This window comes from Schistocerca piceifrons, chromosome X (assembly GCF_021461385.2).
Source record: "Schistocerca piceifrons isolate TAMUIC-IGC-003096 chromosome X, iqSchPice1.1, whole genome shotgun sequence".
Lineage (NCBI taxonomy): Eukaryota > Metazoa > Arthropoda > Insecta > Orthoptera > Acrididae > Schistocerca > Schistocerca piceifrons.
In genome coordinates, this window is record NC_060149.1 from 648,070,391 (window position 1) to 648,097,211 (window position 26,821).

Below are 26,821 nucleotides of genomic sequence, written 5' to 3' on the forward strand. Positions count from 1 at the left end.
TCAAGAGCGGCAGTCTTCCCATCGCTTGTTAAAGATGTGGATGGTGTCCGAATCTCTCTGCAGCGTTGCAATTTTTTCGTCTCAGTGTTGCGATGCTGTGTTAAATCTGCTTTGATCTGGCGCTGAAGGAGGGGAACTCTGCCTTTCTTCTCTCGTTGTCTGGTGTGGCTATTTCTGGTCAGAGTGATTCTCTACTCCTCCCTGTCCTTTGCTGCTGTGGTAGTGTGGCGTTAGTATCTGCTTCCCTGACAATATCAACGAAGTGATTTACTGCATTGTTGACAATTAAGTTGATGCCAATCGGATATTCTTCAAGTTTATACTGGGCGTTTCGTCGGTATTGATTCTCATTGCTCTTGCAGTCCTGAGTTTTCTTGTTGTGGTGGTGGGCTGAAGTTTTGCCAAAACATCATGAGTATGTGGCCTAATGTGAGGCCATAAGTAACCTCTGCTGAAACGAAGTCTGGTACTCCTTTAAATATTGCAATTTCCAAGACCTCTGGTACACCTCGGCTGTGCGAGTAGATGGTGGGCTATTGTGGAGCTGCACGTGCGCATTGGCTCTTTCCACTGCTTGCAAGAAGAAGCAGCCGCTGCGTTTCATCCTCCTCGAGATCCAGAGCGGGTGCTTCGCTACAGATCAACAGGTCTGATGGATTTTCCTCTGGACCGAAGCAGGTTGTTGGTGTCTTCAGGTGTAAGATGTTCATGTGGCCACCTGTAAGGAGCGATGAACGTAATTGTTCCGTGCAGGGCCTCCACAGAGACTGCTGTGGCTTCAGTGTTGGAGAGAGGAGGCGACGGTACCTGATAGTGCTGCATGGAGTTCCGGATATCGATTGCTGCACCTCTTCCTGCGGTGAGTCTTTCGTTCCGGTAGCATGTATAATTTGCGACATTTAGTCGTATTCTTGGTTTAATATGAGTTTCATAGATGACGCAAATGTCAATACTCTCGTCCTGCAGAAACTGACGAAACTCCAACATGTGGCAATAAATGCCATTGGCATTCCATGTTGCAGTCGCAAAATGTTCTAAGCTTCTATTCCGGGCCATGCACAGGTTTCATCCGTTGGTAGGTGAACGATTCCGATCGCTGCAATGGCTGCTATTATGATGAGAGTGGGCAAGATAGCGAGTGTCCTAATAACTTCCTCGAAGACAGTCCTGAGTGAATGTAGCAGTTCCGTGGTGTCCGAATATTCTATTTCAGTTCTTTGCACACTCTGGGACTGTGGGCTTGCTGTGGAAGTCCTCTTTGTAAGCTGGGCAGCAAAGCTGTTGCTTGGCACTCTGGTCTGCATAGCATCATAGCCTTCGACTCATGACTAGGAAGGCTCCTCTGGCGTCGTCGTTCACTTTTGTGCTTGATACGACGTCTGAAGCAAGCCAGATGTCGCTCCCCGCAGTTGCAGCCTTTGATGGCAGTTTAATTAGCATGTGAATACTCCCAGCTGCCGTGTTCCCCTCTACATTTCACGCACCTCGGTGGCATGGCGCAGTGGCGTGATACGTGCTACGGCATCTGGCATCTGATGCACTATGGTCGTCCCCGGTGTGCTTGCAGCTTCTCAAACATGACTACGTGTAGGCAAAATCAAGTCACGTCGAATGTCTTCCTGTGTTCTCTGTTGTCGGCGAGAATGACGACTCTCAACGGCCTAAGTTTCTGCAATCATGGGATCTTGTAGTAACCGACGACTGATGTGACGAAGCCCATTGCTTCTAGCGCTTCTTTCACTTTGTCATGGGGCAACAGTGTTGGGATGGCCCTGATGATTACCTAGATTATCTTTGGCTTCGCTGTAAGAAACGTGAATGCCTTTCGTTCCCACCATGTTCATCATTGTGAGGTAATCACTGGTGGATAATAATAACTTGAGTTTATCACTACCTGCTTGTCTCGCAGTGAAAGGTTGTTTGATATTATTCTTAATCCAGTCGTATAATGTCCTAAATTCTCCGAATATTGTAGGAGTATAGGTGGTATCTTCAGTTGTTGTTGTTGCTGCTGCTGCTGATGATGATGATGCTGTGGCACTGCGTTGACACTTTCTGGGCCAGGCTCACCAACTTGCATCGCGATGAACGTGTTTCTCGTCTCTATTGACAGTGTCTCGATGATTCGTCCCATTTTTTCCTGCATCTTAGGTGGTGGTTTCGTAAATCCACTGCCACTTGTTGCAGGTGTTTGGAATGAGTCGATGGTGGTAAATGCATCGCTTTGTCAATGTCTGTAGGTCGTAGCAGTGACCTCACTCTCCATGGTTTTTTCGGCGGAATCCGTGCTGTAATCCCTCCAGAAACCCACATTCTATCGAAGGATCGTCATACTAGAGGTACCTGTCGTCATTGCCTTGTGTATTGTATTATGTAGTGAACCGGGCACCTAGAAACGAGGGAGAGGCTTCATCCCGTCATAGACCTCAGTGGTTCACAACCCCGCAACAGATCACAGTAGTCCACCCACCCCACTGCCGCCCCACACCAAACTCAGTATTCGTCATAGCCTTAGTCGCCATAGCTGGAGCGGCCAATGCGATCACCTGAGGAGGCAAGCCCCACAGGTAGGCAACCGGCCGACTCTGAAACAGCCAGGGCACTTGCCCTAGACATGCAGCTGTGCTCTTCACCATCGTGCACTCGAATCTTCTACTACTACTACTACTACTACTATTACTAATGCTGCTGCCAGACATCATTGCAGATTCCACATACAAAAGGGAGCTTTCCCATGCTTATTCTGAAGGAGTGTGGTTATTGGGTGAGGTCCTTGGCACGCCATCGTCATTGGATAGATAGCGAAAAAAAAAAACAACAGAGCGAAAAACGGGAAATGTTTATCAAAATTTTATTATTGTGTCGCAGATGTGGCTCCTCACGCACTGTGGCTCCATATTTACTTCCTTGATGGTTGAAAGTCAAGACGTTTGAACTTTCCTTATAAAAATGATGCTGTCTTTGACTAGCACTCGTACGTTCTTGAAATTTTCACTAACGGAAAAACAATCACAACACCGAGAAACAGTTAATACAGAGTAATGACACTTCTGGAATACATGTGTTTAGGTAATGTATTTAAGTGATTAACATTGCAAGATCACAGATCAATGTCAGTGCGAGATATGCCATTGCAAATGTGAAATTCAGGTATATTAATAACCAGTGTAGCTGTCAGAATGCTGAATGCAAGCATGCAAACATGCGTGCATTATGTTGTACAGCTGCCAGATGTCAGTTGGTGGGATGGAGTTCCATGCCTGCTGCACTTGATCAGTCGATACAGGGATAACATTTCTTGCATCCACACGTGATGTGCCTTCTCCACCTAACCATAGGACGAGATTTTTAATTTCGTTCTCCATTAGGATCAAAATATTAACGGTAAGTATATCACTGGTATTAAATTTCAACGTATGAGTAAAATGTGTATAACTACTGCGTAACACAAGTGAACACACATAGTATGGCATACACTACAGTAGCATATCGAATATGTTGGCACAGCAAATTCGAATACAACCTTATTTAGGAAGGGCCACAAGGCCGAGATCCAAGCTGTTGCTTTCAATATTGGACGAGATTTACTAACAATAAAACCGAAACAAGCTCAATTAACGTCTTTAAAAGCAATTTCAAATATATGCTAACAATATCAGTAAACTGAAACTAATATTACAATTTAACAATCTAACGTACTCCCCCGGTCGTTATGACCTGTCCTTACCACTTCCCACGCATGGAGATATCTGACAGAACTAAAGTGCCTGTGAACCCAGGCCCTGTAAGGTAAGCAGATCCCGGATTGAGTCACGATTAGACATCAGAACAACAGCCATCATACATACCCTAAAATATTTCAATGAGGAAGGGGTAGCCTCCACTCTAGAACACACGAACAACTGTTACCTGTACTAAATCCTTTTATTACAGAATCATCAAGAACATTGGGTTCAAGTGTGTAGTTGGTGACGTTGGAAAATCCTCTGTAATTGGGAAGATCCTGACAGTGAATTCACAAAATAAATGAAATTAATCGTCACAAACATGAACACACAATCACGATATCGAAGCGTTCCTACATGAGAAAAGAATCCCTAGCGTAACTTACAATACAACGATCACAAAACAATTTACCCTCCAAAATATTACACTCACAACACTTCAATATGCCCTATTGTCTATGCTGTTTTAGCTGGACAATAATGTATATTTACAGATACCTTTCTCCACTTTTAAGTTCTATGAACACACATGCGATTCGTGGCTAGCATGGACACAAGGAAATGAGAAGAAAATACGTCACATAACCCCAATCTCCAACAGAAATGAAGTGCATACACAAGCTAGTGACTCCCTTACTGCTTCTGAGCAAACGCGATATTTACCGTGCTTTGTCAGCAGTGGCATATGATAACGGCGGCGCGTCGATGCTGTGCGGACCTGTAAACCTCAATAACATTCTGGCCTTGACTGTATCAGCAGTCGGAAACTGCCCTGAATTTTCGTGAGACGAAAAACTGTGTTTTTCCCAAACTGAACTATTGTCAATGTCCACTCACTTTGGCTTTGCGACCTTTACACCTCTGCCCTCTTTAATTGTTCCACAGAACGTAAATAACTCCTGTCTAAAACCGTAAACTCCACTACGGAGATGTTACGCGATTTTCAAACCCCGTGAACTTAAGTGTCCACTAGGAAGCTCTTCTACACACGGCCCTGGTCTGAAGAGACATCCCCTTCTGCTCACGGCCCCAGTCTGTATGTCTTTTTTGTTCCCCCCACTGTACCTTATGTTCATCCCCTACCATAACTTGTAGTGCCCAATGCTGATAGTGGCACGACTTGCCTCGTTTCTTGAGCCAATGAAGCTTGAGATGCGTATTGGGGGTGGAAACTATTTTCCTTCTGGCCTATAGCATTCATGTTTCGCTCCTATACTCTCAGACTCTGCCCATATACGAGCTGTCCACGCGCGACCTCGTGTTCTCCACGCCTTCGTCACGTGATATGCGAGTATTTGTTAAAAATAGCGGTGCTTTCCACTGTGGCCTGTTTTCTGTTTTGAAAAAAAGAAACACAGCGACAACGGTTTTCGTGCGTTTCAAAGACCTCCCGTTGTGATTTTGAAAGCATTTCTTTCCTAGAAGCTTTCCCAGGCATCAGGTGTGGTCTTCCTACGTGTGTTTCTGCCCCGCTGTTAACTTTATTTTGTGCGACTCAACATTTTTTCGTAAATGCAAATTCCGCGTTTTGGTCCTCTAAGAATAGCCACGTGGACCCCTGCTATGCTAAGATGTTTCTTTCCGTTCCACGCAGATGTGTGTCAGAGAAGCTCGCGCAATTGCTTATCGTAAGCTAATAATGCCTGCTTCCCACCTGCGAATGGTCAGCAATTTTTTTATGCCCCCTCTCAAAATGTGTTCCATGTTCTACTTCTCTCGATGTCTGGGAACTCCCTGCGTCCAGTTCAGTTCAAAGTGATTGCGATACTACGGGACTATTAACATGTAAAGTCTGGAATGTTTGTTAGTATCGAGTTCATGACAGCCAGGTATGAATGATTATTGTCCGTACTATGAAAATTAGTATCACTTTACTTGAAGTAGGGCATGCGTGGCATCAAACTCCTCAGCTTGATGAGTAGATTACATTTCTATATTTAAAACAGTATGTTAAAGGGCAAAATTATTCCACCACCTTACAACAAATTTAATATTTGAAATTAGTCTGAACCATCTCATGTGTATATTTTTCTCAAAAACATGTATATTACCGGAAAGTCAAAAATTGTTTATAATATACACATGGTAGAGTCTCATTAATGTGACCACCACTTACGTTCGACTGTGCAATAACCACTCACTGACTCCAGGTGGTAGTGCTAGTAGTAGAGCATATGTAAAGCATTGTCTAAATGTGTAAACGGGCCGATTTTTCTGACGTCCAAATAGCCATGCTCATTGGCTTTTGGGTCAAGCGGAGGAAGTATTTCCGAAAAGGCAAACTTCGTAAACTGTTCACACGCTGCCCTGGTTAAAGTATACCGTGTATTGCAAAATGGCGCTAATCAAAAGCGACACCGAGACAACTGTGGTGCAGCACATGCAGAAGATGACAGTGGTGAATAACAGCTGTAGAGATGTGTACGGACGAATAGATGTGCAGCTGTGGAATGACTGACCGACCAGATGAATCAAGGAGCTACCAATAGTGTCTCCTCAACGACCGTTCAGAGAAGGTTGCTACGTATGGGCCTCCACAGCAGACGCTTGGTTCACGCACGCATGCTAACTGCTGTTCATCGGCGACGAAGGCTGGAACTTGCACGCCGTACTACAAGTAGATGTCCACTGGGTGGCGACAGGTGGCTTTTCAAGATGAATGACGTTTTATACGCCATCAGACTGACGGCCGTCGGCGTGCACTGCGTGAAATTTCTGAAAGCGAACACCTTGCAACAATCGTCGAAAGACTTCAGACAGAAGTAAGGAGCGATATCGTCTGGGGAATGTTTTCGTGGCATTCCCTGGGTGATATCGTCATTCTGGAAGACACAATGGATCAACACAAATATGCATCTATCCTTGCGGACCGTGTCCACCGCTACATGCAATTTGTTTTTCCTCGGCACGATGGCATCTACCAGCAGGCCAATGCAACGTGTCACATAGTTTACAGTATACGTATGTGGTTTGAAGAGCACCAGGATGAGTTTACCGCCGGCCGCTGAGGCCGAGCGGTTCTAGGCGATTCAGTCCAGAACCGGACTACTGCTACGGTCGCAGGTTCGAATCCTGCCTTGGGCATCGATGTGTGTGATGTCCTTAGGTTAGTTAGGTTTAAGTAGTTCTAAGTCTAGGGGACTGATGACCTCAGAAGTTAAATCCCATAGTGCTCAGAGCCATTTGAACCATTTTGATGACCTCAGATGTTAAGTCCCATAGTGCTTAAAGCCATTTGAACCATTTTTGATGAGTTTACTGCACTCCCCCGGCCACTGAAGTCCCCGGAGTTAAACCTAACATAGAATCTGTGGAACCATTGCGATCGGACTGTTCGCACCATGATTATTCAGTCGAGAAACCTAGTGCATCTGGCCACGGCACTGGAGTCGTCATGGCTCCAGATCCCTGTCAGTGCCTTCCAGAATCTCTGACTCTCTTCCTGCCCCACCGTGCTGCAGGATTTTGAAAAATCATTACGTTAATGTGACTGGACAGTGTACTAACACTACAGTTAACTTTGCAAAAAATTGAAACAATGTGTTTCAGTACTATAGTAATAGATGTAAACTAAGATATCCATAGTCCTCATTTGCCTCAGTATTTTTGATCTTATATTCTTCAACTTGAAAATCTGTGATGCAAGAGTTGGCACGTTTGTCTTGTAAGAGCTCTCATTTGTTAGTGTATTAGCATATGGAGTGGGAGACATACAAGGGTATTAGCATATGGAGTGGGCGACATACACTGATGGAGCAAAACATTGTGACCACAGCCCTCTGTGAGACTAAATGCCACCTGGTGGCGTTGCGTGAGTGTGACGTAATGAGGACACCAAATGAGCGGAGAAGAGAAGAATGAGAAATCATTCGAGCGATATAGGCTACAAATAAAGAAAAAAATGGAAATGATCGTATGGCTTTGTTGGCCGGGAGGCCACATTCGGGGGAGTTCGGCAGCCGTATTGCAAGTCCTTTTTAGGTGACGCCACATCGGCGACTTGCGAGTCAGTGCTGATGAAAATGATGATAAAGGACACACAACACCCAGTCCCCTGCCGGGAATCAAACCTGCACCCCCTGCGTGGTAGGCGGTAACGCTACGGCTACGCTACGGAGGCGGACTACAAATAAAGAAATCCACTGACTTCGACGAAGGCAGACTGTTTTGGCCCTGTGCCTAGAAATGAGTTTTTCGAAACCGCCGATGCTGGTCGGCTGTTCGCGTGCTACTGTACGAGTGGATAAAGGACGGTGAAAACACTAATTGGCGATAATGTTTTGGACGTCCACACCTCATCACAAAACATGGAGTTCGGAAATTTTACCTCTCTGTAAAGCAGGAAAGGTGGCGATCTGTGGCCGACCTAGCACAGTTCTAGTGTAGGTACAAGTGTTTCGGGACATACCGCTCAGTACACATTGTTTAATACAAGGCTCTGCAGCAGAAGACATGCTGACCTATCGACGTCACTAGTTACGATTTCAGTGGGTACTGATCATGGAAACTGCGCAGTGGACCAAAGAAAACGTGTTGCCTGGTCAGATGAATCACGTTTAGTGTTAAGGTGATGGTCACGTCCTGATATGGTGTCATTTAGACGAACGGCTACTCCAAAAATGCAGAGCGCCACGGACGCAGTCCGGTGTGGCAGTATTATGCTATGGGGGACGGGACCTATTGTAGTATTCGAAGAGGAGGGACTACATGAACATTACTACCTCTATCCCTTCATATTTGATGTCTTCCCGGATGGCGATGGCATCTTCCAGCGCGATAAGTGTCCATGTGACAAGGCCTGGATCGTAGTGCAGCTTTTGAGGATCATGGTAGTGAACTTACGTTGATGTTTTGCCCACCAGGTTCGCCTAATATGAAGCCTATAGAACGCATCTGGGACACTATCGGGAACACGAAGTGGACGTAAATTTTGTGACTGACGTAGTAATTATTGTTAATCATTCATTACAAAACGAAAGTAGAATCCGAAAAGTAGATCGTTTTGAATGAAATAACCTTGATGTATACTGTAACTGGTAAATTAGCTAGCCAGCAGTTACATCGTAATAATTAGGGAAAGAGATGGAAAAACGTTTTTTAAAGACTTTTCTGAACATAATTGTTAAGTAAATATGGATGAATAGTATCACAAAAACTATGGTTTGCTATAACCTTATACACAATCGCACATAAATAAAATATATGAAACCGGGATTCGTCACGGTAACTACTTGCGAAGTGTCATTGCAGCTGTATGTGTGCTGACGGGTCCTTATCTTTCCAGTTATGACATCCAGAGGCTTATTGGTATCCTGCATCGTAATTAGATGATAGGGTCGGAAAAGTGAGAGAACAAATATTTTCATGTTGAAGGTGTTTAGTTACATTTTCTTATAGTTACCAATGAGTAACTGGGTGGAAAACTCATACGGGATGTCGTACGTTAAGCTTGTAATGTTCCCTCTCCTTTTCAGAAATTGAAGAATGACTGCTGTTGACGTCCAAGTGGTCAAACCACTGAAAGTAGAAGCGTTTTCACTGCGCAATGCAATTATCCCACGGTCGGCAAACAAAAAGTTTGACTGAACGCCCCAGATCAACGTCCGCCAACAAATTGGTTTAATAAGGGTCGCCAGCCTCGCATTGAGCCGCAAGAGAGGTTTAATTAATCGCAATTGCGGCATCGCTGATTTAGCTCAGTTGCTAACTAACTGCACCCAGTAAACCGCTGATCCGGCCACTGGATTGGAAATTATGGAACGCTTGCAGCCTCTGTGTAAGCGATTATTGCTATGTAGAAACGTTCTTGGTTGCCTAGAGGGAAAACAGTCACACTAATAATAACACGTCTATAAACCCAGTCACGTCCGTTTTCTCAACCAACGCTTTCTCTTGTTTTTTACAAGTCCTGCATCGTAACTTAAGTCTGCTGCCGAAAAGTGAACCACAGCTCTGCTCCTGTTGTTGCCACTTTCACATTCGCCTTCTTTCTGTGGAACCGAAATCTTCGCTCTGAGCTCCTTCTTCGCGCTCAAACTAGAATTCTACTAAGCACTAGTGTCTGCAATTCTCGCCTTTGGAAATGCGAATCTGACGAAATAACTATCATCCCCTCTCATCGCTGTCCAGGACGCCAAACCTGACCTGTTTATCGCGGCTTCTCGGATTCAAGTGTAGAGTGCAGCTCCAGAAAATTTTTCAACATCCGCCTTCTCAATCACCACTACCTCTTCCACGTATTACGCTTCTTTGCATAATATTGTCTCCTGGAAGGACTTTCCATCACCAGCGTTCTCAACCGTACCTCATCAAAAAGTTTCTCTTGGCATTATTGGACATACCGTGAGTTTTATGCTGGCGACAGTTTCTTGCGGAAGTCTTCTGAGAGCACCGGAGCTTTCATCCAAGGATGTAGCAAAAAGCACTCCCAGATTAATAGCCAGATTGTTGAACTAACTAGAATGAAAAATTCCATCTCTAAATGTGATGCTTCATACTCTGTCTGCCATATAAGCCGAACCATTTGTTTTTATTGTGCATCTGGATGTTGTCTGGTCACATATCTAGAAGAATTTTACACAATTGTGTATTCTGTATAAATAGTCTTTAATCTAGATTACAGACTTCAGAATGCCAGTGTTACTTCTCACTCTAGAAAATAATAGGAATCACTGCAGTGAACCATAATTATGTTCATCTAGATCCACTATTCGACATTTGTCCTGTCGTGGAAGTAGCCAAAAGCAGTAAGCTATTCTGAAAATTAGTCCAACTCTGTAGCTGAACGGTTGCATTGCGTACTTGCTCATGAAAGACCTTCCCTCATATCTAGTATCAGCATCGTGAGTTCTGCGTAGCAAGATGGTAATAAGATCCACTTTTACCCCGTGCGGGCAACTGAGAAGTTATATGAAGAAGAAGTACTTTCTGTAGTTTCGTAAACCAGTGTTAAAGATTGAGAAATCGAGTTATGTTATAATACCCCTGCAGTGGCCCAGTCGAACGATGCCTAATACTGAGTATGAACCTTGGAGTCCAGCAGTAGTATCATTAATCTTGCTGAATCAAACATGACGCGGTTAGAACTGCTCTGGACCACGTCGCTCGCCGACACTGTCCGATAAGCCTGACTCTAAACAACGGTTGTCACTTCATTGCCTTCACTGATGCCTAGAATTTCCGTTGCTCGCCGCTCTACTCGTCTTCCTTTCGACACACTTGCACTACCAGCTCGTCCTTTCTATGCACTGTCGTTGCGCATACTGAGTTCGGGCATTGGCTTTCTACATGGATTCTCTTCAGTACATAGTTGGTCAGGATCACAGCCCAATCGCGACGTTAGGACTGGAACTTGTGAAAGTGTTCTTGCTGCCACTGCATTAACATTTTTGATTTGATAAACATCGACACACCTACCACAGAAGCGATTCCACGGTTTTTCAACAAGACTCTATATGATGCAATGACAAGGGATCCCGTTTTAGCTTTCTTTTTCTTTAGTTTAAAAAGAGAGGTACCAAATAACTCCATTCTGAAAGTGGTAGTTATTGTTTAAATGATTAACTTGACGAAGATGGATGTAATAGAAGTAATTAAACAATATTTCAATTGAAGGGCTTTCGTCGTCTTGAAAAGGAAAATCGAATCCCACTATCATTAATATGTTTGGGGAAGGGGGAGAACGCCTTCATTGTTATCACGGCCATGTGCCTGAGGCCGTGGGTCACCGTACATTCTCCCACAGGCAATTCCATGAGTGTGCATGGTTATTCTTCAACGTGGCCTAGAGTGGAAACCTGAGAGATGACAGCCTTTGTCAGTATACAGCCATTTCCCCTTAAAATGTTCCAAAAAGAGTGCCGAGAATATAAGGTCCCTACGTGGTCAGGAGCTTCACGCTGCCGGATCTCCTCCACTGCTACGGAAATTCATTTTAACAGCAGAATTAAAAGTATGCCACAATAGTCGACACCGCGGTTAGACGATTTACCTACCTCAGGATGACATGAAGTTATTCTTCCCTCGTGTTTTCCACCATAAATGCCCACGAGCCGCCGCGCAGGGTAGCCAGCCGTGCGGTCTAGGCTGCCTTGTCAACGGTGCGCGCTGCTGCCCCCGTCGCAGGTCCGAGTCCTCCCTCGGGCATGGATGCGTGTGTTGTCATTAGCGTAAGTTAGTTTAAGTTAGATTAAGTAGTGTGTAAGCCTAGGGACCGATGACCTCACCAGTTTGGTCCCATAGGAATTACCACAAGTTTCCAAATTTTCCCACGAGCCCTAGTACCTGTTGTGACCTCACATATATGGAAGGTGTAACTGTCATCCTGTGGTGATCGGAAAGTAGCTATCTCTTCGTCTAAACTGTTTTGAAGCACGTCTGTATGTCTAATAGTAGGCATCAACCCAAGTGGTTTCTTTTTCCATCGACCTCGGACATACAGTAAGTTGTAAGAGATTAGTGTTTAACGTCCCGTCGACAACGAAGTCATTAGAGACGGAGTGCAAGCTCCTATCGGGGAAGGAAATTGACCGTGCCCTGTCAAAGGAACCATCCCGGAATTTGCCTGGAGTGATCTAGGGAAATCACGGAAAACCTAAATCAGGATGGCCGGACGCGGGATTGAACCGTCGTCCTCCCGAATACGAGTCCAGTGTACTAACCACTGCGCCACCTCGCTCGTTGGACATACAATAAGCCCCATAGGCAGTGTACATATAGAGGTATCTCCCTCCCCATCAGAGTCGTCTGGTTGTAGGTCGCCTCGCACAGATAGCGAACCTTCTGCAACACAATTGATGGAGAACTGTTAGTATCTTTTAACGTCCACGTTTGTCGCACACCTTCCTTGCCACGGCACTTCGGCTTATCTAGGAAGGCCGTACATTCTTTTTTCACTAGGGACACATTCATTTGGATGCAGTATGTCCGGTACTCTGAAACTATGGGTGCACCTAAGCTCGTTTCACGCAAATCATCTATGCTCGTTCTTCATTTTTATGCACAGTATACTGTAATTCCACAGTTTCCAAATGGTGAATCATGAAACAGTTACCTCTAACAATTAGCTTAATCTTCGAGGCGCTAAGATAGATGCAACATACAGTAACACTACGCAGCACATTCATTCTAATAACATAGTAACAACTGCTTGGAGGCTGGTTTTGAGGGAGAGAAGAGGGGTGGTATGTATCATCCACGATGAGTGATATGCCTCTTTTTGCTCTCTCTCAAATTAGAGGATCCTCTCTGTGGAGGCTATGGGCACAATGGCGTTAGATAATTTAAAATGTGTTTCTTGTAAACACGATTACAAAGGTCTGTCCTAAGCTAGACGTTTGGATTCCTCCACATGTATTCTGGGCCCATTAATGTGATTGCCCAGACCACCACCAATTAGGCCAAATTAAGGAAGGATCAGCCCATTATCACTTGGCTGGAGAGTGTTCCTTATTCCTCGGAAAGTGGAGAATTGGCGCTGGCGTTTATAATAGCGACCAGCAATAGCCAGGGGTTCTGCCAAGAAATGATATAATGGGAGCCGTCTAAAGGGTGAGGTTTCTTAACTTTTTTTACCCCTACATCTCCGTTGAGCATGTTGGATCCCTGAGTCAGCTTTCGAATTTCATATCGTTTGTACTTTCCTCCTCGACACATTCACCATACAATATCAGTACATCGTGGTCTGGCGGCTTTGGACTATTTTGTTTCCATATGGATCTCTTCACCACGACTTCTTCCTTCGATGGGGATGGCGATGATTTTCTCACTGTGGAAACACTGCTCACCTTTGGTCTACATACCTGTACAGAACTTGCAGCTTTATAAGTATTTCGTTTGTGGCTTTCACTTGAGTTGTATGTTTATTTATGGCTTTCTCTTTTTGTATGGCTGCCTTTACGGGAACACCTTCTTAGCAAGAGCACATGCACATTATAATGTTTGTGGCAGCTTCTGCTGCTAGAGTTTGCAATGAAGATTCCATTCCTGAAATGATGTTTTGACCTCCGAGATCTCAAATTGTTTGTGACATATGAGGAATATTGTGAATATTTCGTACTGGTTTTATCATTTGTGCACAGGCGGAACTGAGTATGCTACGTATAATCCATTTTTCTCGCGATTGGAGATACAAATTGATCTCCTCTCAGGTTTGAAGAATAATTCAATACTTTAGCTATATTTTGTATGCATCATTGTATGACCTAACATTCACAAAATGTAAACTCAAAGCGGTGTCAATATTTCATTGCAAACTGTTTGAATTTCGTGCAGTAGGTTACTTAATTTTGAAATATCAGAATAACTATGGCAGTTAACGAAATGATAGGCAGTTCTTAATAGAGCCGATGAGTGGCGCAAAGTTTCTTTAAAACCGTCTGAGAAACATTGCGGAGCAGTTGGCTTGGGCATGTGCATGTGTTCAAGTAATTTAGCTGGTCTGCCACGTGCGGTGCTGAATATTACGCTGTGTGACATCTTCGACATACTAGCTTTCCGTCTTCACTCCCAGCTAGCTAGCAATCAGCGTGCCAGCTAGCAACCTTACTCACTGTGAGACGAGCATTTGGGTTATCGCTCTAAGATTGTAGACATCCATTCATGTCCTTTTCTAAATTAGAGCGACCAGTGTGTTTTCCAGTCATGTGGGGCTATTTTTTTACACAAGAGCTAGGAAAAGGGCTAATTTCTCTGATTATTCAATGCGATATTTTTATAGGAATTCCATCAGGGACTCGTGGCCCGTTCGCTTTGAGAAGTCTCAACTCTTTTTCAAAACTAGGAGAGCTTTTTTCAGTATCAACTATTTATTAGTTTGTACGTTTGTTAGTTGATACTTTAGTAGAATTCTCGTGCATGAATTCATTTTTAAATGTGTAATTTAACAGTATTTGAACAAAAGAGAATGTGTCTCAGGAGAAGAGTTATTGACATATTAAACATATCTTGTATTTTTGACTCACATTGTACGATGACAATCACAGCCGCTTTCGAATATACGTCTTAATATATAATAGGCAGAATTTACATTTACCGCCTATTGCTTACACAGGGTGTCGCAAGAGAAATGGTCAATATCCAGAGATATGATAACAACGATCATTCGGAGCAAGAAAGTCTAGTAAACTTGGGCTCTCATACCTTGAGAACTATGAAAACTGCTTCATCTTCGATATTGTGAAACAAACCTCTTCTACTGCAAGCTGTATGCCTATAGTATTTTGGGAGGAGGAAGTACGAGCTAAAACAATAAAAAATTGTCCAGTCAACATGCATACCTTAACACCTATGAGCACTTGTTCGGCAGGGATGTGTTTCACTTAGAGAAGATGAACAAGTGGTCATAGTTCTTAAGGTATGCACTATAGACAACATGTCTTTTAGACATTTTTTTTCTTGCTGTGGTCCTTACAACACCTTTCAAAATATGGAAAGCAAAGACTTTGCCGTAGAAGAGTTTTCTTTCGCATTACCGGAGATAAAGAAGTGCTCATAGCTCTTAAGGCATGCATTTTAGAGCGCATGCTTAGTAGACTATTTTGCCTCGAATGATCGTTCCTGTCCAATCCCTGAATATTGACCATTCCTCGTGGGACGCCCCATAGAATCTAAAGATGGCCAATGTTCGTACAAACTGATTATAACTGTCTTTATATTATGAGACTGCGACTAAAATCAATAGAAGTGTATTTAATAGCATGTTTCGTTGGTAAACATGTACAGCAGCAGTTCTAACAAGTATTATTTTGCTTTCCTAACTGTAAGAGTACTTCAAATCGAGGAAGATCTTCACGAGACATGTTGGTCTATACTGCTCAATAGTCATAAACGATGATCATGTCATATGGTTTGGAGCAATAAATATCACCTACCATTGATGATGATGATGATGTACTAATAAAGTGATATCAGCTTTACGAAAACCTTCTGAATTTTCGGTAGGCTTAGAACAGGGAAAGCAAAATAGTGGCATCTAATATTACAATATCCTGTCTCTTGACTTTAGTTTTAACACCAGACTTACCTACAATGGATAAGGTGGAAGGTTTCTACGAGTTGTGTGGTCCGCATTGCTATCGTCAGGGACAATGAGTCTCCTTCAGTCCTCTCTATCAGCTTTTGTGGGTTCTCTTTTGAAGTGAGAGACAAACATGCTCTAAATACAACACAATGCTATACTCCCGACACAATACGTACGAATGATTTCCTTTTTGTTTTATGTGAAAATATGTTATATTAAAATTAGTTCTGTAAATTGTTATTTATGTTTATGTTGATTGTAAACACAGTTTATCAAATTTTTAAAACTCGTTGTTTCAAGAATAATACCTAAAAGCACTGCACACTTATTGGTTCTTGTTCAGTGGTTAGGTAAAGTAATAACTTTGTACTGTAAAGATAACAGGTCATCTGAGATTAAATTCTAAGCTAGGGAACCACCTTAGTTAGCGGAGCTGACAGGGCACGGCGAGTGAGCCAAGCATGTGTAAATGGCAACATTCTGTTACGAGGTATCACATCGCGCAAACGTGCAGGGCAGAGTTGATACACACCCTCATTAACGCTCTCTGAAGAACTGCCAGCGCTCCGCTCAACAGAATCAGTAACTACGTTTGTGCACAGGCAATCTTGAGCCATTGACTATCATGTGTGAGCGCTGTATCGATTATGTGGACGGTATTACCAGCGCCATCTCACGACTGCCTGCAGCTCCTCTTCATCATATCAAGGCAATGTATGCGCTACCAGTAGATCTGTCTTAAGGCATGGACTGGTGAAAATATTAATTATTTTGAAGTATACTACTTAGTGAACATATACTGAAATTTCAAATCGATTTGCACATTGTTTCTAGCGTTTCGGATCACTGTTCTTTCTTTGTAAGTGCATAAAATTTACGCCGATAAATTGTAACTTTACACTGCATGTGTACTTACGGACTGGTCACTGTTTTTATTCCATTTAAATTAAAACCACGCAGAATAAGGATTTTAATGCTCTCCCATTTCAATGCACTTCTCTCTATCCTTGTGTATGTATTAACACTGAAAGAGTATGCACTTTCTTAGACAAAATGCTATCACAGTCATTTCCAGGTGAAACAGATGAGTTTGACGACGCATAGCTACGTCAGTTATTACGTGTAGAAAGTAGATAGGGGCGTTGCGAACAATTTCACTTATTGCAAAAATCTTTGCATTGTACCATGAAATCAGGTGGGTCTTTGCCTCCTCTCATTCCTTACTTGGTACATATTTAGCAAGAGCTTCTGAGGATGTGACTGGAATTTAGCTACATAACTTCTATATTTACCCGATTTGAACTAAATGTTGTCACTTCGCCTTTCAAGTAGGATGCAAAGTGACCGTCTAACGCCTCTGCCAAATACAAACACATTACTTTCTTAATAAGCTTTTGAATGTCTAATATGGGTGCAACGCAGCCTCCTCCGGGCACATTACGTTAGCTTGTGGGGTATTTAAACGTAGGGCCCAGGTTTGATCTGTAGGATTATGACCTGAAAGTAGATTATTATTACAACTTAATTAATTTTCGGCACTCTGATTGTTTGATTAGTAGCAGAACTCACATCCGTTGGTCGCATTTGCATCTAACGATGATCGCGTGCCCCAACAAATGTCGTCACAGTTATGGCCTTTACAACTGAAAAAAGGTTAGGGTTTAACGTTCTGTCGACATCGAGGTCAATATAAACGGGCCATTATTACGGGTATGTACTATTAATGACTGAGAAATTATTCAATAATAATTTTCAAGTTAAGTTTCACGGCTTTTTTGGAATTTATTACCGAATAGCACTCGCTTTGTTTTCGATCTCTTACCCGTAAATTTTTGAAATTACGATTATTTTACTTACATAAGCCCATTATCACCGATAACTGTTCTGTTTATTTGAAATAATCAACGTAAGATACATTCCGTACAAATCACTCGCGATATCATTTCATCTCTCGACTGTTAACTAAGTGTTATATCCACTTTCATGTCTTTAACGAGACCACCTGCCTCTCGTACATACTCTTGCCCTCGACTCGAAAGACTCCTCGCAGCTGACTCAAACAATGGCTATTGTCTGCAACAAGGTATATTAAACGTACACGGCAATAGAAATATGGAGCTACATTAACATCTGCTTCTTCATCAAACGAGTGAGTTGTTTTTCACCTTAACTATCGTTTATTTCGTCCTAATGAGTAATACATCTATCATGCCACTTGATTCAATTTATTCAAATGTGTACTGAACCATCCCGACAGTAAAATGAACGAGTAACGTATCACAGCGTCTGTGGTGCTTTGCATTTGCCGTATAATCATGGTGCTGCACCGCGCTACGCAGCCTCCCTGTGACGTCAGGGGGCTCCAGTAAATAGCTGGAGTCCAAGTTGATTTTTATAGAAGAACTTTTCGTTCTCCAAAAATGTCATAATTCTTGAGCATAAAACATGTTCCACAATTTTAAAACAGTCTGATGTCAATCTTATAGGACTAGAATTATGTGCCTCTATCCTACGATCCTACTTGAAAATGGGACTGACCTGCGCTTTTTTCCAGTCGGTAGGTTCCCTTCTTGCTCCAGCGATCTACGATAAATTGCTGCTAATCTGGATGTTGCTAAGCCCACAAATACGGACAGTTCTCTGCCATGAGGCAAGCGGGACAAACACCACCGGTTTGGCGTACACAACAACCGCTCGAACCTCCTCTGCCGCTCGGAGTGGCCGCGCAGTTAGAGTCGCCATGTCACGAATCGCGCGGCCCCTCCCGCCGGAGGTTCGAGTCCTCCCTCGGGCATGAGTGTGAGTGTTGTCCTTAGCGTAAGTAAGTTTAAGTAGTGTGTAAGTCTAGGACCGATGACCTCAGCAGTTTGGTCCCTTAGGAATTCACATACATTTGAACCTCCGATACACCGCTCGTCGGGAAAATGAAGCTCATGGGGCAGCTGTAAACTCTGTAGACTTTTGTGTAGCAAACGTCATCTGATTTAATGGTGCAATTAGATCCTGATGTCAGTCTAGTCTTAAAGCGATTGTTCTTGATTGAGTCTTGTTCGGTCGATCTACATCTGTTGTGCTACATATTACTGCAAACTAATTCAGTTGTGGAAAGGTAAAGAGAATGTGGCGTTGTTTGCTGTTCCCATGGTGTGGAGGGAGCCTAAGGACTATGTTACTGATTGTTATTTCTGTCTAACAAAACTTCAGGGTTTTACAAACAAAAAGTTGAAGAGGCACATTGTTTACCCAAACCTGCCTTCAGCGAGAATGCCAGTGCAGCATTCCGACAACCTTCCAGTACCTTCAAGAGGTCGCGTTCAAATTCCGAGTGACAGTGAAATAAGTAGTACTGAAGAAATCACAGATGATGATTCTTTATATCACTGCACAAGTGAGTCATCGCCACATTTTTTAACACAGGCAGATTTAAATTATTTAGTACGTGATCTAGGACTAAGTAAATAAAAGGCGCAGCTCCTTGGTTCAAGATTACAAGAGCACAATCTACTGCACCAAAGTACTAAAATCAGTGTGTTCAGGCACAGAGAACATGCCTTTATTTCTTATTTTCCAACTGACGAAGCACTGACATTTTGAAATGACGTTGCTGCCCTGATGAAAGTGCTGAACTTCACTTATATTTCACAGGAGTGGAGACTTTTCAGAGATGCATAGAAAACAAGTCTGAAGGATGTTTTGCTCCATAACGGAAATCAAATACCCTCTGTTCCAGTAGCTTACGCTAGTTTGACAAAAGAGAATTACGAATTCGTACAAAGGATGCTAAATTCATTAAAATACAATGAACACAAGTGGAAAATATGTGCAGATTTCAAGGTAATTGCTATGGTACTGGGAATGCAACAAGGCTACACAAAGTATGCCTGTTTTCTTTGCGAGTGGGATAGTCGAGACCGAAATTCTCACTACGTGAAAAAGAAATGGCCTAGGCGAAGGTGGAAAGTTGGCGAAAAGTATGTACATCGTGAAAGTCTGGTAGCTCCTGAATATATACTACTTCCACCGCTTCACATCAAACTTGGCCTGATGAAACAATTCGTGAAGGCCATGGATCCAACAGGCTGTGGGTTTGCGTATCTAGCTACCAAATTCCCCCGTCTTTCAGCTGCAAAAATAAAGGAAGGTGTATTTGTGGGCCCACAAATCAGGGAGCTGCAGAAAGATGCAAATTTTGAAGCATGTTTAACTGATAAAGAAAAAACCGCATGGGACTGTTTAAAGATGGTGTCGGAAAACTTCCTTGGAAGAAGAAGAGCTACTAACTACAAAGCAATGATGAAGGATATGATCAAAGCATATCAGTATTTGGGGTGCAATATGTCTTTGAAGGTACATATGATGGACTCTCATCTGGACTACTTCACAGAGAGTTGTAGTGACGTATCGGATGAACATGGGGAAAGATTCCATAAAGACATTTCGACCATAGAAAGGCGCTATGAAGGGAAGTGGGTACATTCTGTGTTGGCAGATTATTGCTGGAATATCATTCGAGAGAAGAAAGATTCACAATACAAGAGAAAAAAGTGATGTGCATTACAAGGCAGTGGCTCATTGTTTGTCAATTTTCTGTAATTTCTTATGTCAAATAAATGCTTCAAAGTGTATACACAAAGGTTACTGTGTTATATGTTAGATCCCACCCTCCATTAATGTGATGAACTTATAACATCATAAAGATGTGCATTTGTTTGTCGAATTTCACCTCACGTTTGCTGCACTATATCAGAAACTGAAAAGAGAAATAAAATTGCGATTATTCATAAACTATCCCTGACAGAAAAAAACCAAAAACAGTTTTCAATTCAGCACTCAAAATACAACTAAGAGCACAATATTTTTTATCAGAAATAGAAAAAAGGTTTTTTTTGTAGAACAGTGATAATTAGTACCGAAAACTGATACAAGGTAAGGTAGATGATAATTCTCGTGGAAGCTAAAACGTTCCAGTAATCATGGGGGCGCCAACGAGTCGTCTTGGAATAATTGTGAATGTGTGGATACGATCTACGATTGACTTCAGTATGAAATATTGCAGCATTTAATAAAAATGTAGTGTTGATAAAGTTCCCACTAACTGAGCGCGTATTTCACATGTGACCTATCTTAACAAGTAACACAATACTACCTCTGCATGTTACATGCTACAATTTGCTGTACACCCATACCTGTTAAAGGTGGTGTTCTCCGTGTCTTTCTCACATTGGGAGGCAATACTGCACTCCTCTCTGTAGCCAGTTACGAATTCTGTCATACACCACCGGATCACGTCGTAAATTCTTGTTAAGTCTCTCCAGTTCACTGCTGCAGTTCTTCAACAGTATCAGGGAGAATGCTGCACACTTCACGTCTGAGAAGGTCCCAGACATAAAATCCAGAGGAGTGAGTTCAGGTGACCTTGGAGGCCAAGGTACAGGCCGTGTTTCCTCTATCCATCGTTGACCATACTGACGCGTTAGTCGCCTTATATCAGCAGAAAACAGTGGCTGTGCCCCATCATGCATGTACTACATTATGCGTAAGTTAGGATATGGGTGAAACGTATCCACACTTAGATGGGGCTTAATCGAAAACTTTGCATTTCAAATACATTTGTACTAACTACGACAATATTTCCTACTGTAGCCAGTAGCTCCATCTAATCACAAATTCGCAATTATCTCGCAAACGGCTAGTCTGCGGAACCAGGTTCTTTTTCTGTTATGGTATACTTCCACACGTGTCAGTTTTGGGTATTAATTGTGATCCACTAAGTAAATTTTCACTAAAATCTTTTTCAGTATATTAAGACTCACCTTAAATAGAAATTGTTTCTTACCTTAATACACGGTCCATTCACATTAATATGACCATCGCTTATGTTTGACATCAACGTGCAATAATCACTCACAGACATCAGGTGGCTGCAGTAACAGAGGAGGGTAAATAAAGCGTGTCGTGGGATGAGGAAAACAGTGCAGTCGTTGACGTAATGCAGAAACGGAGCGATACATGTGCCGTCCAGAAGGATATGATCATTGACTCTCGGACCAAGGGTGGAAGCATTTTTGATATGGCTAAGTCTGTAAACTGTTCGCGTGGCATGATTAAAGTATACCGTGAATGGCAAAATGACGCTATGGAAACCTGGCACCGAGGCAACTATGGTTCACCACGGGCCATAGATGGCAGGGATGAACTACGGCTGCAGAGATGTGTACGGGAGAAGAGACGTGCAACTGTTGAGCAACTGACCATCTAGATGAATTAAGGGACTATCAACAGTGTCTCCTCAACGGCCGTTCAGCGAACATTGCTGCGCACGGGCCTCCGCAGCAGGCGCCTGCTTCACGCACGCATGCTGACTGTTCGTCTTCGACGGAGGCTGTAGTTTGCACCCAGTACGGCAATTCGACGTCCACTGAGTGTTAACAGGTGGTCCCTTCAGATAAATGACGTCTTATGCAGCAATCTAGCATTGTTGGATCATCAGAAGGGTTCAACCTAGAGGAGGGAGCGTTATGGTCTGGGCAATGTTTTCGTGGCATTCCCTGTGTGATCCCGTCATTATGGAAGGCACAGTGGATCAACACAAGTATTTTGGGACTATGTCCATACGTACACGCTGTTTGTTTTTTTCCTCGGCATGATGACCAAGGTACCGCTGGATGGACGACCTGGTGAAGGACCTAGCAGTCCTGGGAATTGAAGACATCTGGAGGAACCGGGCACAAAATAGGAAGGAATGGAGGCAGTTTGTGGAAGCATCGCGTGGTCCCCAGGGCCTGTGATCGCTGAATATCTATCTATCTATCTCTGATGTTATCTACCAGCATGACAATGCAACGTGTCACACAGCTCGCAGTGTACATGCGCGATTCGAAGAGCACCAGTGTGAGTTTGGCTTACTCCACTGACATCAGACTCCCGGGATTTAAATCCGGTCGAGTATCAGTGGGACCACCTCGATCGGGCTGCTCGTGACATGGCTCCTCAACCGAGAAACCTAGCGCAGCTGGCCACTGCACTAGAGTCAGTACTGCTGCACACCCCTGTAGGTACCTTCCAGAACCTAATTGGTAGAGCTTCCTGCCCACCCGCACTACAAACGATTGGTATTCAGGCTTTTGACAGGTCGTCACATTAATGTACTGAACCGTGTGTTTAGCAATGAAATAGGCTTTAGGAATTTATTTCTGTTACAGACGAATATCTATACCTAATAATTTTAAAAGAAAAAAGAATAGCCCACTTCCACGATCACTAGGTTTAGATTCATTTGTAAAGGTTTAATCAAGAGCCAAAGGAAAGGCAATGTATGTCGGAGGATTCGAGGGGGAAGAGAGGGAAGCGCCAAATGATATGTCACCTGGTGGGAAAAATATTCTCCAACTAGCTCTGTGTACAGTTTAAATTCTTCGATAAGAAGGGGGTTTGTTTTGTGATCGACGGACCGTGCCTGCGACGTGCCTCAGCGACGCTGCAGCACAAAACCTTCATATAATCGTACGCGACTGTACACGAGAAGGAGATGCTATTGGAGACATAGTGCTTGAACGTGTTTGAGAAATAACAAGTAAAATGCCGAACAGAACTCAAATAATCTCACCATTTCATCTGACTTTAATTCCCTGTTGGGAATCGCCTTGAATGAATGCTATGTAACGTACCTTGAAAATTTACGGCTGTCAATTATAGCAGATATATTGATTCAGCGGAGCTAGTTAACGGAGGTATGTGCTTTTATGTTCCAGGTTAAAGAGCTCATGAAGAGCATTGACACGATGTGATCTCTCAGGTTTTCTCGGCGTGATTGATTAATAGTGCGCTACCGGGTGTACTACCGAGTTGTTATTTCCATGTTATGCACAATATTTCAACGACCGACCCGGCCTTCTTCTTTAGGTGCTGCGAGTTGTGCTGTAATGTGTACTCGCTGTCTGAACTGTAACAAGACCACGAGCTATTGTTGGTCTCGCCGCAATATTGATAGCGCAGTACGATTCCCGAAACCTGTTACGCCCTTTTATGCTCCTTTGTTACGTACCTATTACCATGTGTGGATTATAAAAATAAGATTTTAAATCTTTAGAATAACATTTTTGAAAGACAGATAGGTATAGATCCTACGAATAAAATCGAAAGGAAGGTGACGGCTACAGTCTGGAACCGCGTGACCGCTACGGTCGCAGGTTCGAATCCTGCCTCGGGCATGGATGTGCGTGTTGTCCTTAGGTTAGTTAGGTTTAAGTAGTTCTAAGTTCTAGGGGACTTATGACCTCAGCAGTTGAGTCCCATAGTGCTCAGAGCCATTTTTTTAAGGTGACGGCTCTTCTCAATGAATCAGGCATGCCACGTAACGGACATAGGTCAGGAATAGCGTTGTCGTCACAGCTATATGGCGTCCCTAAGGTAAAAAAGAGGGAATTCCTGTAAGAGCCCTACTTCGCAATATTGGTGCATCTGCATACTTACAAGGGAAATTCCCCATCGAATCCCCCTCAGATTTAATGGCAAGATGGCCTATTGGATAGCCCGTCAAAAACTGAACACAGATCAAGCATGACAACAGGAAGGTGTACTGAACTGTGGAAAAAAGAAGCAAAATAGAAACAGTGAATGGTCCAAGATCAACATGTCAAATCGAGTGACTTCGAATGCCCGTGGCGTCGTGGTCACGTGGTCCCAGTGTGGTACTCTCAAGTGAAAGATTCGTATTCAAAACTCCCTCATGCACCATCCTTTTTTTTCACAACATTATGAACTGCCCGTCCTGGCATTGACGTATCTGTTCGCTGTATTCAAATTTGTGCGTGTATCGTGGTGTAACGTCAGTTTGCAAAAGTGACGTGTAACGAAGTGCCCTCCAAACGTACGTACCTCCTATTTGTTCTACACAAGTACCACATATTACGCCCTTTGCATTCCGTTTTGGAAATTTTGATTCCTGAATTCCTCCGTTTTGACGTAGTTCACGACCGTTTATTTTATTTTATTTTTATTTTTTAAATTTCTGTGAGCGGTCAATGAGGCATCTCGCCTGCTCTCGCCACTCATCATATTTACTTGCGACGGTAATATATTCTTACCCCAAGACTCATATTCTATCATCAATGTATAGTGTGACAATTGGCAAGACTACAGAAGGAGAACAGATTCGTCAATGACTAGACGGATAGTTCATAAATTTTTGGGAAATAGGGCACGAGGGAGGTTTGAATACAGAGTGCCCGCCTTATAGTCCAACACCGTGACCACATAAACACAACGGCGTGCTCCTCGCGACTCTCTCGATGTTGCAAATCTTGAGCCTGGACCGTTCAATGTTTCTATTTTGCTTCTTTTTTCACAGTTCAGTACACCTGCTTGTTTTCATGCTTGATCTGTGTTCAGTTTTTGACGGGTTATCCACTGGACCATTTCTACCACTTAATGTGAGGATGTGCGATGAGAGTTTCTCTTGTTAGAGACAACTTACCTAACACGCATTCTTAGTTAATCATTGGGAAAGCGCAAACGCCAGATTCGCAGCTCCGTTGACTTTTTTCACCGTCTGAGTCAACTGCGGCTCCGGGATACGGATATCAACGGTCATTTTCGATGTAGTCTCCCTCTTTAAGGCAGTCCTACTTTCCGATTCCTTGGGTCTGATTGTGGTCAAGTTCAACGACTGTTTCACAGAACGCAAAATGTTATGTGCAAAGCGATGGCATTGCAATGGGTAGTCCATTATCGCCTGTCGTGGTGAACCTATATATGGGACACTTTGAAGCAAAGGCTCTAGAATCCGCCAAGTTGAAACCAACGTCTTTCTGTCAGTACACGGATGACCCTTAACTAACTCAAATAAACCTTTATGATATGATTTGTATAATACAGTCAACCGGCTGCAGCAAGATTTAACTTAAATCTTGTTGCAACCGTTTGGTTGCGTTATACAAATCATATTCTTGTACGGTTGCTGCCTCACAGTCATATTTGAAATTGTGAAACTCTTTTGACGTATAATGTACCTTAATAAAAACGTTAAATGCTCTCTTTATCTTCTTCTGCAGCCGGTAAATTTAATCAAATTCAGTACATAATGTAGCGGCAAATTGCCACACGTATAGACCGTTCGTTGCGTTTTCTGAATTGCAGTCGTGTAGTCAGTCAGCACTGCTTGAACCGCTGTTTCGGCTGTAAGTCTTTCATCCGTTACCAAGTTGAGTAGCCGACTGCTGCCTGTACCATCTCGTTACACTCACTGGCGGTGTTAGAGTACTAAACATATTTCTTTTTTATGTAAGATTGTTAGCGTCGTTTTATGGTTACTTATCGTTATTTTCTCATTTTCTTTTGCAGTTCGTTCACCATGTGTGTTGCCGACTGGGCGGTCAGTAAATGTGGTCAACCGAAATACTCGATGCCAGCCGTTTTACCGCCTAACACAAGGGTTGCTGGAGCTGCTGTTCGCCGTGTTCTCCACTGCCGTGGAACTTGTGTCATCTCATGGAACAGTGCCGTCGGGAAATCCCTCGAAATGTGCTGCGCCAACTCTGCGCGCGGTTCTGGATGCTCTACAATATTTTCTGTCAACATTATCTTCTGTGATGCATTCAGGGACAGCGTAGAGCAGCGTCTTACACAGGCCGGCAATGAGACGCAACAGTGGATAATGAGAGTGTGAAGTATCCTTTCTTATCTCTTCATTTTAAGCATGTGTTAATGGAAGATGACTTCTCACCTTCGGTAAGTTTCCTTCTTCTGTACATTGTGGTCAATATATGCGCTATTTCTCTTCCTTCTTGGATGCTAAATCAATTCACGATTGGTCCTAAACTTCCCCCACTTGGTTATGTTATTCTCGCAAAAGAAAGTTTTGTGATGTAAGGTGCTTTAATTGGGGGTGGAAACCCGGTGGTGGCGCAATACTATGCCTGTGAGACAGATTCCCTGTACGGATTGTTAATCTGTTATTCATTTAATGAGATTCCAGACTGTATTTGATTATTCGCATCCAAAGTGCAGTCTCAATTAATGTTGGTCGATAACGAATTTGGAGATATACAGGATGATTATAATTAAAGTTAAAATTTCA